The sequence below is a fragment of the Aotus nancymaae genome, unplaced genomic scaffold, assembly GCF_030222135.1.
Source record: "Aotus nancymaae isolate 86718 unplaced genomic scaffold, 86718_ANA_hifiasm-v0.15.2.pri h1tg000029l, whole genome shotgun sequence".
Lineage (NCBI taxonomy): Eukaryota > Metazoa > Chordata > Mammalia > Primates > Aotidae > Aotus > Aotus nancymaae.
The window spans coordinates 16,261,315-16,273,557 of NW_026988442.1; the positions used below are offsets into that span (position 1 = coordinate 16,261,315).

Here is a 12,243-nt window from a genome sequence, read left to right on the forward strand (position 1 = left end):
AGCATACAGGTGCAGCTATTGTCAGTAACATCCCTTTTTATTACTTAAACAGTGGCATATTTTCTCCCTGCTTTTCTATACCTTGGGTTTTTCATGCAAGTCTGTTGCAGGTTTTTCTCTGTGGGCATATACAGGTTCATGGCCACCTTTTCTTGTGAGCATGTAGCTTTCCATTGATGGATAGACCACCAGTTGTTTGTCCTCTACTCAAGGATGTTTAGCTTGTTCTCAGTCTTGCTGCTGTAAACAGTGCTGCAGTGAACACTCTTTTCTATGTGTCTTTATGCACAAGTGCATGTGTCACTGTTGGAGCCATTCCTGCACACAGAATTGCTCTTTCCAAGAGTCTGTGCACTGAAAATTTTGTCAGATATTTTCGTTTGTTTTTTGTTTATTTTGTGTCAGATATTTAATTACCTTCTTTTCCATTCTGAAAATGTATATATTTTAAAAGGCACACCACCTTCACCCCCAGATTCAAATTTATTTCCTCCATGAGCTCCTCTAGTGCTGTACCTGCTTGGCAACAGCGAGGCGGGTGAGCTCATTCAAATATTTACTGACCTCCTGAACCTTAGTGCTTGCTTGGCCACGATACCCCTGCCCTTCACTGAACCTCAGTTTTCCTCATCTGAAGAGCTGGGAGACTCATTCCTGCCTTTCTTATGTCCCTGGGCTATTTGAAACCAGCCAGTGGGAAAACATTGTGAAATATATTACAGCAGTCTTAGCTAGCCAGAGTGGGCATGCCAGGGTGAGCAGAAATTCCGAAGTCTAGAACAGTCCTGGGTAGGTCATTGTCAGTCCTAGCAAATGGTTGGGTCAGCCCTCAGGCTGGAAATTTTAGGGCAGCTGTTGGTAGATGTCTCCTCTTGCTGTGCTGAGACAGGGTCAAGATCACACTTAGGCTTTTGTTGGAAGAACATACAAGATGAGAAAAAAAAAAGATTATGCTTAGGGGCTTCCTAAATTTGCTCTGCCCAAGTTGCTGGGACCTCCAGGGCCTGTGCAGGCTAAAGGAACTCAGTTGGTGGATCCAAGAGAGGTGGTCAGGGAGACCAGGAACATGCCTACACAGTTACCAGAGTTTTGTCTCCTCCCCCAAGTCAACAGAATGGCCCAAAACCACCCCACCCCCAACAGATCATCTTTGCAGCTCCTTTTTAGCTCCACTAGTAGCAGGGATGAGGAAGGGGAAGTTCCATCATTTTTTTTTCTGGTTTAAAATGACTTTTAAAATCACTAGCCTAGTGGCCAGGCATGGTGGCTCACGCCTGTTATCCCAGCACTTTGGGAAGCCAAGACGGGCAGATCACTTGAGCTCAGGATTTCAAGACCAGCCTGGGCAACATAGTGAAACCCCATCTCTATAAAAATACAAAAATTAGCTGAGTGTGGTGGTGCACACCTGTACTCTTATCTACTTGTGGGGCTGAAGTGAAAGGATCGCTTGAGCCCAGGAGGTCAGGGCTGCAGTAAGGTGTTTGTGCCACTGCACTCTAACCTGGGTGACAAGGCAAGACCCTGTCTCAAAAAAAAAAAAAAAATCACTAGCTTAGTTTCTCCCTCCTATTTTATCAATGGGAAAACTGTGGCCTGAAGAAGCTGAGGATCTCCTCCCAAGTCTCCCAGTAAACTTGACAGCTCTTGGCTCACTTCTGCTGGGATTAGAAGCCAGGCGTTTGACTCTTAACATCTTTCCCAAATGGTTCCAGTTGTCAGTTTCACTTTGGGGTTAAAAACCAAAGTGAAAGAAAAACAGCAAAGCAGGAAGCAGCTGCTTCAGACCTAGCCCAGGCGAAGGGAAGGCTCTGAGGGACCCAGGCCCAGGTGGCCTCACAAGGAGGGGAGCAGGCCTTTTCCATACCTACTCCCACCCTCGCTCTGGAAGCCTGGCTGGGGCAGGGACTGGGTGGAGCCCTGCAGGGAGAGGCACCAGGCTACAGACAGGCCGTGGCGTCCTGGCCTGGCCCGGCCCACCGCTGTCTGGGAGACAGCCAGTAGGACGGGTTCCCTGGTGAAGTCAGCCCCATGTGGGTGTGGTCCCAGCCGGGCACCAGGTAGGCCTTTTAAACTCTTGTTCTTCCGGGGCAGGGCTGAGCTGGAGCTGGGCCTCTGTCAGCTTGGTAAAGAAATGCTGGCTTCCCAAACCCAGCTTTCACAGAACATTTCACTTTCCCTGAAGGTAAGAGCCAGCGCCCTGTCTCTACCGTGAAAACTCTTAAACTTTCGGTCACTGTGGGCACTTACCTCCTTTAGTTTCTTCTTGGGACCCAGATGGCCTGAAAGCAAGGGATGGGGGAGCAAGAACTGCTGACTTCTCACCTCTTTATGCCACTGAGTTGATGGGTGGCCTCTGGCAAGACCCTTCCCTGCTCTGACCTGCAGATTCCTTATTTGTTTGTCAGCAGGAGGGAGCTCCTTCTGTCTCTGCTATTAAGTTGAATTTGGTTCCTGGAAGCTGGTTAGAGAGTATCATAACACCCAGTTTGGTTGGTCTGTGTATTTCAGATATTAGCTTTTACCTGATTAGCTGGGGTCTCAAGTTCCTATTTCCTGTGCATTTACTAAGGAAGTTATCAGACTTATCAGTGCAAATATGGTATCAATTTTGTTGCTAGACTAAATATGATTTTTTTTAAATAGAGATATCCCACTATGCTACCCAGGTCTGGTCTCGAACTCCTGGGCCCAAGCGATCTGCCCGCCTCAGCCTCCCAAAGTGCTGGGATTACAGGTATAAGGTACCATGCCTGGCCAGCAGTTATGATTTTTATGTACCTCTCCGCTCCTTTGCACAGTTACAAGGTCCCTAAGCACAGAACTGGAGTCCAGTCCCTAAGGGCACCCACTGAGCACACAGTAGGTGATCAGGAAGCCCACACCGCAAAGGTCGTTTGTACCCGTAGTTAAGAGCATCTCTCCAGAGTCGGACTGCTGGGGTTTGGATCCTGAGCTGCCAGCTAGATCTATGAGACCTTGGGCAAGGTACTTAACCTCTCTGGGTTGTTTCTTCGCCTGCAAAATAGAGATGCTAGTAATACCTGATTGTAGTCTCAACATGACAAGAGAAATGTGTGCAAAGCACTAAGCACAGTGCCTGATACAGCGGAAACGTTTAAGAAGGATTAGCTGCTGCTAATTATTGCTTACTAATAGTAATATTAGTTACTAATATCCAGGGAGAAAGAGAAGACTTGAAATAGCCAAACTGCCCATGTCCCATGCCTGGAAAGATGTAGGTGGATTGGGTGGGCTCTTCGGAGTGGAGTCAGTCATTTGATGGCTGTTTGCCAAGTGCTGGGGCTCTGATGGGAGAAGGTGGCCTGGGTGGGGGAGAGGCGAATGCCTTGCGTGAGGGAATGGGAGGAAGGGCATTCTGTCCAGGGTTCAGGACACCCAAGATCAGGCTGGAGAGATCTACCCAGGGTTGTCAGATTCTGATGGGTATTTTGAGCTAGAATTTTGTCTGCAGGGTCATCACTGTATCTGGGCAGCTTCCTGCTGTGGGCTGTGAATAGGTTTGATAGTTCTAGCCTCTCCTGGAACTTTCTTCCCTTCCCACGCTTCCTGACGTGGCTGTTGCCCTGCACAGGGGTGAGGTAGTAGTCAGGAGTTGTCTGCCTGCCTGTGGCAAGTGCAGACCAAGGTGGGGTGGGGAAGGGGGGGCCTTGTCTGACATCACCCAGTAAAGGTAGGGCTGCCACCGTTGCTGCTGTCCCAGCAGTTTCTTTAAATGAGGCACGTGCAGCAGTGTGTGTGATTGGTGGGGGTGAGGGCCAAAGATTGGGCTCCTCCCTCCTTCCCACCCCACCTCCACTTCTCTTTCCAAACAATCAGCCACTCATTTACTTGAGTGCCAAGTGCATGCGCCTGGAGCCAGGGAGAGACTAGGGAACAAAATTGACTTCCCTCCAGCTTGGAGTCCCCACCCAAGCAGGTAAAAAATACTGTCTAATATGATTGTGATGAGAGCTCTAAAGGAAACAAATAGGTGCTGAGAGATTGGGGAAGGCATCTCAGGGACAGTGACTGGGGCGTGGGAAGGAGGCAGTCCAGGGCAGACTGGGAGATGTCACGACCCTGAGGTGGGGGTATCTTGAGGGAACAGGAGAGGTAGGGGTTACATCTGGAGCAGTCTCAAGGTCAGGATCTCAGTTAACCTAAAGAGGTGTGATAATGAAGGTACTACAAGTAATTATATTTTCTTTCTTTTTTTTTTTTTATTTTGAGGTGGAGTCCTCTGTCACCCAGGCTAGCTCTGTCAGCAGGCTGGAGTGCAATGGCATGAATCTCTGCTCACTGCAACCTCCACCTCACGGGTTCAGGTGATTCTCTTGCCTCAGCCTCCTGAGTAGCTGGGATTATAGGCATGTGCCACCATGTCCAGCTAATTTTTGTATTTTTAATAGAGACTGGCTTTCCCCATATGGACCAGGCTGGTCTCTTAACTCCTGACCTCAGGTGATCCACCCACCTCCCAAAGTGCTGGGATTACAGGTATGAGCCACCATGCCGGACCATTGTGATTATGTTTTCAAATGAACATTAAAACTTTTTTTTTTTTTTTTTTGAGACAGAGTCTCTGTCACCCAGGCGGAGTGCAGTGGCATAATCTCAGTTCACTGCAACCTCTGCCTCCCGGGTTCAAGTGATCCTCCCACGTCAGCCTCCTGAGTAGCTGGGACTACAGGAGTGCGCTAACACGCCTGGCTAATTTTTGTATTTTTAGTAGAGACAGAGCTTCACCATGTTGGCCAGGTGCTGGGATTACAGGGGTGAGCCACAGCCCCTGGCCATAACTAAATACTTACTGTTGATTTTTATACTGATCATAAGTCATCAATAAATGGTTTCTTCAGCATTCTCTACTTGTTGCTAACTTTTTTCATGTAACACTGCACAGTGCACAGAGCCCTGTTGCTTCTCCAGGTGCTGAGGGAGGCAAGTTGCAGTTATTGCTATTTTCAGAGGTGATGGAACAGAAAGGTAAAATGGGCTAGGCATGGTGGCTCATGCCTGTAATCCCAGCACTTTGGGAGGCTGAGGCGGGTAGATCACCTGAGGTCAGGAGTTCGAGACCAGCCTGGCCAACATGGTGACACCCATCTCTACTAAAAATCCAAAAATTAGCTGGGTGTGGTGGTGGGTGCCTGTAATCCCAGCTACTTGGGAGGCTGAGGCAGCAGAATTGCTTGAACCCCAGAGGCAGAGGTTGTACTGAGCCAAGGTCGCCCACTGCACTCCAGCCTGAGCAACAGAGCGAGAATCTGTCTCAAAAAAAAAAAAAGAAAGAAAGAAAAAAGAAAAAAAAGAAAGGTAAAGTGATTTTCATGCAGTCACACAGCTTAGCCAAGATTTGAAGTCCTGGCCATACGTGGTGGCTCATTCCTGTATTCCTAGCACTTTGGGAAGCCAAGGCAGGAGGATCACTTGAGCCCAAGAGTTCAAGACCAGACTGTGGCAAAAACTTGTCTCTATTAAAAAAAAAAAATACAAAAATTAGCTGAGTGTGGTGGCAAACGCCTGTGGTCCCAGCTACTTGGAAGGATAGGCGGGAGGATGGCTTGAGCCTGGGAGGTGGGAGTTGCAGTGAGCCGAGATTATGCCACTGCAGTCCAGCCTGGGTAACAGAGTGAGACCTTGTCTCAAACAAACAAACAAAAAAAGCCAAAGCATAAGTTTCTATGCTTGCAGGATTGCAATTAAAAAGTTTTGGTATGGAATGTATTAGGGCAATGAGACTAAGATGACTTTTTTCTGTTTTATATAATATCATACAATATATTTATAAATTATTTTCTTTTTTGAAGTCTTAGTTTTTGTTTTTTATCTCCATACCATCTCTTATCCAATTCCTGTCCAAGTTTCTATGATACTAACACATCCATGACTGCCTTTGTACACCTCTGATATTTATTTTCTATTTGGATTCTTTTTCTCGTATTTATATTTGGTGAATTTCAGTCAAGAGATTATAGGCAGATTATTATTAATCAGCTCTTGCTCACAAATACATTTAACTCAAATCAGAAATTTTTTAAAATGCTTAGTTTTAAATATTTTATTTGTGACTTTTAGGTTTGGAATGAGAAAAATCAAAGCAGTTTGATAATTGCTGGGGCTCATTGTAGAGTACTCTTCAGTGGGCTGCTCACTAGTCCATTGTTAGACTGTAGTAAGACACACATAAAATTGACATCGTAACCTTTTTTTGTTTTGTTTTGAGACAGTCTCACTGTCACCTGAGCTGGAGTGCGGTGGCGCCATCTTGGCTCACTGCAACATTTGTCTCCCGGGGTCAAGCAATTCTTGTGCCTCAGCCTCCCGAGTAGCTGGGACTACAGGCGAGTGCCACCATACCTGGCTAATTTTGGTATTTTTAGTAGAGACGGGCTTTCACCATGTTGGCCAGGCTGGTCTCAAACTCCTGACCTCAGGTGATCTCCCAAAGTGCTGGGATCACATGTGTGAGCCACCATGCCTGGCCCATCTTAGCCATTTTTCAGCCTGCAGTTCAGTGGCATTAAGTTCATTCCCATTGTTATATAACCATCACCACTATCCATCACTGGAACTCTGCATCTTTGAAAACTGAAACTCTGTGCCTATTAAACATTAACAACTCATTCCCCCATTGCCCAGCCCCTGAAAACCACTTTTTTTTTTTTTGAGTTGCAGTCTCGCTCTTACCCAGGCTGGAGTGCAATGGTGTAATCTCGGCTCACTGCAACGTCTGCCTCCTAGGTTCAAGCGATTCTCCTCCCTCTCCCTCCCGAGTAGCTGGGATTACAGGTGCCTGCCACCACGCCCGGCTAATTTTTTGTATTTTTCGTAGAGATGGAGTTTTACTATGTTGGTCAAGCTGGTCTCAAACTCCCGACCTCAGGTAATCACCCGCCTTGGCCTCCCAAAGTGTTGGGATTACAGGAGTGCGCCTTCGTGCCTGGCCAGCAACCACCATTCTTTCTATGAATTAGATTTACTCAAGGTATTTCATTCACTATCCCATTTTAAGGAGATGTATTTGAAGAGCAGGGAAGGGGAATGTCTGTGAATAATTAACTCTTATGGTAGTGATTAATTCTCCAAGTTTTTTTTTTCTTTTTTTTGAGATGGGGTCCTACTCTGTCACCTAGCTTGGAGTGCAGTGGCACAATCTCAGCTCACTGCAACCTCTGCTCCCTGGTTCAAGCAATTCTCCTGCCTCAGCCTCTGGAGTAGCTGGGATTACAGGCACCCGCCACCACGCCTGGGTTTCACCATGTTGGCCAGGCTGGTCTAGAACTCCTGACCTCAAGTGATCCACCTTCCTCGGCCTCCCAAAGGATTGGGATTACAGGCATGGGCCACCATGCCCAGCCAATTCTCCAAGTTAATGCACAGTGCACATCTAAGCTTATGTGCGGCTGCATCCTGGCAGAATTGCTAAAGGACTGATCATCTGGGAGAGCCTCCTCTGCAGAGGTAGCCTTGGTTCCAAAGCCCCTGGTGGCTGTGAAGAGCCTGGCCACTGCCCCCTATGGAGGCAGGATAATGGGATGAGGAAGGCTGTGGATCTGATCACAGGGCCCAGGCATAATTCCTCCGTTAGCTACTTGCTCTAGAATTTGGGCCAAGTCCCTCCACCTGCCTCAGCTTCCTCTTCTGGAAAACGGGACAATACTTCCCAACATATGTATGTCTCAGAGTCAGTGAGACAGATGATGGACTTCCCTTGGCAGTCTTGAGAATCCTAGCACAGTGTCTGGGTACAGTTGACTGCAAGGAGAATAGGACTCCTGATCCAAATTTCTAGAAGTAGTGGAGACCCAGAAATACAGGGACTTGCCCAAGGTCATAGAGCACTTCACTGATAAAATTGGGCTGAAACCCAGCTACCCTCACTCCACAAGTTGCAGCTATTTAGGATTTCTTGTTGGTCAGTCTTTCAAAGGACAGTGGACTTGAAATAGATGTTTGCTTTTCCATCTTACTGGATTTAACACATTGCCGAAGAAACCCCAGTGTTGATGGGCCTGTGAGGGAGGATAGAGTGTAAAGGTTTGGATAGGGAATAAGGATGATAATTCTGTATCATAGGACTAGAGTCCTAAATGACTTCCATGGTGATTGTCTTGTCCATGGACAGCAAATATCTTGCCCTTGGCAATTACCCCTCATACTGGACCCATGGCAGACAGCATCAACCACAGCACTCCCAATTGACCCCTGGATGCAGCTTGAGGAGCCTTTTCAACACAGGCAAAACCAGTCAGCCAGAAGTACCATGCCCAGTGGAACCTGTGCCCTCCACAATCTAAAGCAATCCCCCGCTTTTACAGATGGGTGGCAGTCCTGGGAGGGGAAAGGACTATGAAGGGCAAGTGATGTCACGGGTCTCTTTGTGAGAGCAGAAAAGAGTCTGGCAGGACAGTTTGAAGCTTGGGGAAGTATGTTTGCAAAAACATCGGGGCAGAGCAGCTCTCGGCGTAGACATTATCAAGGTAAAGTCTGTTTTCTCCGGATGTTTCTTGGGATGCTGGCTTGGCCTCAGGGTGTTTGTGAGAGTGTACTATAGTCAGATTCCACCAGCCAGAGGGGGAGGACAAACTTGTCTTTCTGTAGCAGCTTCTAAGCTTTGTAGGAATGTATGTGTCTGTCTTGCTGAAGCAAGCTTGTGTTTTTACTACTTATAAGACTGGATTCTGTAAAGGTTGCGTTTTGGAGGTTGAACCTGTAGGGTTTGCACTCAGCAGATAGAACATGACTCACTGTGTGATCTCGAGCAAATCCTTCAACCTCTCTGAGCCTCCTTTTTCCTTAGCAGCACAGGGCTGATGATGAAAACATCTCCTTGAGGAGATCAAATATAACAGAGGCTGGGACCTCGGATGGTAACTGGGCTACTGCAATAACCAATTCCTGAGCAGGTAAAAAACATCTGGCAACTATGATTATTAGCCACTAATATTCAGCTACTCCTCACAGTGTGGCTGACCCTTCGCCATTGTTGGGGCAGAGTTCTGTGGACAGGATGGGGTGGTTGATGACCTTCTGATTGGTAGGTGTTCTTTCAAAGAGATCTTCCCAGATGTTACCATGTTGTGCTTTCAGAAGTAGTTGAGAGGAAAATTGAGTGGGGAGGTCTCTGTGGGCATGAAGGGGAATGTATAGACAAGACTTGTTCCAGCATCTCTGTGTTCTGCTTGCTAAGTTGTCTCTTACAGACTTTCCTCTGCTTACGCGTCTTCAAGGTCTTCCAGGGTGAGGGCTCTGCCAGCCTGTGTCACTTTTAGGGCAGAATCAGAGGGTAAGGTCCTATCTCCTAAGTGTCAGCAGGCATTCACCTGGGTACCTCTTTTGGGCCAGGAATGGAGGTCACAGGGATGCAACCCTGCCTTTAGGAGGCTCAGGGTCTAAAGAGGGAAGCAGAAAAATAAAGAGGTTTGTAAAAACAATACAGTGGGCAAAGGCCTGTGTTGTGCCTGAATGTGGGATATTGTTCAGGGCAGGAGCCTGGGAAGACTGTCAGGGAAGACTTTTTGGCAGGAGTGATGCTGGAACTGAGACCTAAAGGAGGAGGCAGAATCAGTGAGGAAGAGGGTGTTCAACCAGCACAGAGGCCTGGAAGCTGAGCACGGTGTGTTGGCATGAAGCGGGTGATGGAGAGTTAGAGGGGTGATTGGCAAGGCAGAGAGGCTAGTGGTCTCTACACTAAAATGTTAGAATGGTGCTGCTACAGCATGGTATGGAGGGGCTGGATGGTTGTGGGTACTGGGCAGGGCACTGAACCTTCCTGAACTCAGTCCTTGGAGAGGATGAGACCCCTAATTTCTGCACCAGGCCAGAAATCCTCAGCCTCCAGAGCACAGAGTCCCTGGAGGGCCTGGGATTGGGCAGCAGCTCTGTGGGCACTTTGCTCGGGAGATGTATAGGCTCCTCAGGCATTTGTAATGACAGTTCCTCACTTGCCCAGCTCTTTCCCACCTGTCTTCTCAGGAAACTCGCAGCAGTCCTAGGGCAGACAACCAGGCAAGCCAGCATTATTCTCATTTTATAGATGGAAGAAATTCAGGCCCAGGAGCCTAAGTCATACAGTGAATGAAGGCTAGTTCCAGGGATTCCTAACCTACTGGCAGTTTCTGTCATAGCAGATATTTTGAGGAGGGCGGGGGAGCAAGTATCAGCTAATCTCATATTCTCAGGATGGATTTATCATCTTAGATGGGAGCTTTTGTGCAGCTAGACTTCCCACATGAAGGTGTTTTACTTCCTGACTTTGCTATCTGAAGCCCTGGTGTTAGTCCTCGCAACATTTCCCATGTGGCTAGGCTGTGTGGACGTTCTCCATTCTTTCGCTGTTTGTTGATAGCAATTCTCTGGAGGTGGGGGGAAGAAAGGCCAGACGTGGTGGCTCACACCTTTAATCTCAGCACTTGGGAGACCAAAGTGGGATGATGGCTTGAGCCCAGGAGTTTGAGATCATTCTGGGCAACATAGCAAGACCCTGTCTCTACAAAAAATTAAAATTAAAAAAATTAGGGATGGTGGTATGTACTGTAGTCCTAGCTACTCAGGAGGCTGAGGTGGGAGGATCACTTGAGCCCAGGAAGTTGAAGCTACAGTGAACTATGATCACACCCTGTACTCTAGCCTGGGTGACAGAGCGAAGCCTTGTCTCTAAACAAAAAGTTGGCTGGTCACGATGACTAACACCTGTAATCCCAGCCCTTCAGGAGGCTAGGTGGGAAAATTGCTTAAGCCCAGGAGTTCAAGTCCAGCATGGGAGACATAGTGAGACCTCATCTCTACAAAAACTAAAAAAATTAGCCAGGCATGGTGGCACACGCCTGTGGTCCCAGTTACTCAGAAGGCTGAGGTGAGAGAATTGCTTGAGCATGGGCTGTCAAGGCTGCAGTGAGCTGTGATCACACCACTACACTCCCGCCTGGATGACAGAATGAGACCCTGTCTCAAAAAAAAAAAAAGTTGAACTATGAATGTCATGCACACAAAGATGATGTCCAACATCACATCCAGAACTGGATGTAAAGTTGGCGGGCAAAGAAAAAGCGTCTCAGGCCTGGTAGAAATGTTAACGCTCATACCCATGGGGACTTAAGTTTCCCTGGCATCCATCCTGCCTACATCTAGCCTGGCTGGCCATTTTCTAGGCCCTTCTTCCATCTTTAGCCAGCTCTGCTTCTTAGAAGGCTCCTTAATTAGGCAAAGTCTACTTCCCATTAAGAATCCCCACCTTCCTTTTCCCCTCGGGCATGCAGAGTCCCTGGAAGGCCTGGGATTGGCAGCAGCTCTGTGAGCCCTTTTCTCAGCTTGTAGTGTGACCCTCTGGGGCCACATGTGTATTTGACAGACTTTCAGGTGTTTGAGGACAGTAAGTAGCCATGCCTTTTTAAATTGTCTCTCTTCTCCAGGATGACCATCCTAGTGTCTCCAAACCATCCTTCACTTTACACTAGGCAAAACTTTTGGTGCACATGTGTCACACACCCTATTTGTGACAAGTCCGTCCCAGACACACTAATCACTCTTGTCGAATCAGTCCTGGGCTTTCTCATGCCACTCCATATGACTGCCACAGTGCCCAGTTAGTGGAGGAGGCTTTTCAGGACTACTCATCCTGGGTCCCTAGCAGCTGGCCCTGTGCATGGCTTTCCCCTTGTAAATAAGCACTTGGTGGAATGGGATGGAGTTGAGATTTCTCCCTGTGTGGATCGCCTTCTGTCGTCAGGCTCCAGTTTGATGATATCCCTTGCCCGGAATTACCTATGACACCCTCAGTGTTATCCAAAGTTCAGTGGGGACTGCTCCCTCTCTGGTCCTGTGACTTTGCTGTAACAGTGCAGCCTCCAACAGTATCTGTGGTCAGCTGGCATCGCTAAGCCATTTTTTCACTTATGCTGCTTTTCTTGTGTAATTGTCTCACTTGGGATCCCAAACTCAGGGTCTTAACATAAGCTCTGAGGGAAAAAAAACCTCTCCTTTCCTCCGTCTCTGTCCCCAGGACCTGCCTGGCACAGGGGCAGGCAGCATTACCTCTGCTGACCTGAAGTGAACTCATGGTTTTCCCCATTCAGTCCTGCACTATTAGTCTCATCTCGACTCTTGGCTGCCCAGGGATCTTGGCTCCTGCTCCTGTCACCTGATATACCACCTGCCACTCCAGGCCCAGTGAATGAGCCTGTTAACACTGCCTTTCTATTCTGGGATTCGCTTGGTCATTCAGAATAGTGAAAGAGG

General features: G+C 47.9%; 1 protein-coding gene across 11 annotated transcripts in view; it reads left to right on the plus strand.

Moving 5' to 3' along the window:
• Positions 1-12,243, plus strand: part of DLGAP4 (DLG associated protein 4) — a 170,022-nt gene that overhangs the window by 108,658 nt on the left and 49,121 nt on the right. The window contains exon 1 of one of the 11 annotated variants that reach the window (XM_064382391.1): positions 2,083-2,185. The exons of the other annotated variants lie outside the window; for them this stretch is intronic. The gene's annotated coding sequence lies outside the window, so the exon portion shown is untranslated. Of the gene's footprint in view, positions 1-2,082; positions 2,186-12,243 lie in introns of those variants that run through there. 11 annotated transcript variants of the gene reach the window in all.